This window comes from Sceloporus undulatus, chromosome 1 (genome assembly GCF_019175285.1).
Source record: "Sceloporus undulatus isolate JIND9_A2432 ecotype Alabama chromosome 1, SceUnd_v1.1, whole genome shotgun sequence".
In the NCBI taxonomy this organism is placed as follows: Eukaryota; Metazoa; Chordata; class Lepidosauria; order Squamata; family Phrynosomatidae; genus Sceloporus; species Sceloporus undulatus.
In genome coordinates this window covers 321,140,666-321,142,267 of record NC_056522.1, presented here as the reverse complement: position 1 = coordinate 321,142,267, position 1,602 = coordinate 321,140,666, and the positions used below count along the sequence as shown (strand labels likewise).

General features: G+C 46.3%; 1 protein-coding gene across 1 annotated transcript in view; it reads left to right on the top strand.

Annotated features, from left to right (window-relative positions):
• SPINT1 (serine peptidase inhibitor, Kunitz type 1) overlaps positions 1-1,602 on the top strand; it is an 87,835-nt gene that overhangs the window by 48,382 nt on the left and 37,851 nt on the right. The window lies entirely within an intron of this gene.

Below are 1,602 nucleotides of genomic sequence, written 5' to 3'. Positions count from 1 at the left end.
CAGCTCCCATAATAATAATAATAATAATAATAATAATAATAATAATAATAATAATAAATTTTATTTATATACCGCTTTTCCAAAAGATCAGAGCGGTTTACAGAGTTTAAAACCAATTACAAAACACATCATAAAATAGATAAAACCAAGAGTACTAAATACAATATACACATCTAAAAACAATCATTCAATCAATCAATAGGGTGTGGTAGAGAGTCAATGGCAGGGATCAGCAACACTTGGCCTGCGGGCCAGAGGCGGCCCGCAGAGGCGGCAGGACCGGCCTCCTCCTCCTCCTCCAGATCCTCCTGGGCCGTGCGACTGCGCTGCCCTCCTCCTCATTCTCCACTGCGCGGAGCAGGAAGAGGAGGGCCGCGCAGCCTGGGGCAGAGGAGGCATAGGGGGAAGCCCTGCGCCGCCCTCCCTGTGCTGCCCCACGCTGCCCACCTCCTTCTCCTCTGCCTCCTCCGCCCTGCCCCCAGGCTGCACCGCACATGGAGGACGGGGGAGGAGAAGAAGGAAGAGAAGGAAGAGGAGGAGGGGGGAGGAGAAGAAGGAGGAGGAGGAGGAGGAAGAGGAGGAGGGGGAGCAGAAGGAGGAGGTGGTGAGTGGCCAGAGGCCTCAAGGTTTTTTAAATTTTTATTTTGTGTGCTTTAAGCGCTAACAAGTCTCCCTTGCTTTGACAATGCCAGTGTGGTGGTGGTGGTGGTGATGATGATGATGATGATGATGATGATGATGATGATGATGATATATGAGTCAGCTTGAGAGGCATGCACGCACTGTTTCTGAAGCCAAGAGAGTGTGACTTTCCAAAGTGCCTTTTCTGTGTGTTTTTGGTTCATAGTATCGTAATGGTGATATTGATATCAGAAAGCCTCTGAGGCAAGGCCAGTGTAAATTGCTGTGATTTTTACAAACTCATGCGCAGTGAAGAAAAACCAAAGTCCCTTGACCAAGTACACACTTCTGAGAAGTACACTTGGTGCAAGAACTGTGAAACCACCTTGACATGTTCAATATGCATAGCCATGTGAACCCATGTTCAGTGTGAAACCCAAAGAGTTTGGTTATGCAATAAGCCTCTGAAATATGCAAGAGGCCATGTTAAGTAAAGCCATGTTCAATGCCCAAATGTGCGGTTGGAAGTGGGGGGAGGGGGGATTGGCCAGAAAGGGAAGTACATTTCTGCCATCTGTCTAGGAATAATGCCCAAATGTCCTCCATTTTGATCATGCCTAAGAAACATGCATTTATATTAACATTTTTTAAAAAGCATCAACTTTTTTTGCATGTCCTTCATTTTTTTAAAAAATGTGTCCTACATTTGAAAATGTTTTCCTATATTATTTCATTATTTCATTATTTATTTTTTGGCTCCCCCCCCCCCCCCCCCGTTGTCTGGGGGACACCAACCTGGGCCCCGGCTCAAAAAGGTTGCCTACCCCTGATCAATGGGATCAGAGTACACAACTTCATTTTCCAGGGGTGAAGGCTTGACAGAAGAGGAAGGTTTTAGGCCTCTTTTTAAATGTTTCCAGGAGGGTCATAATACGGAGCTCGTCAGGAATTCCAGATTTGTGGGACCGCTACTGAGAAGGC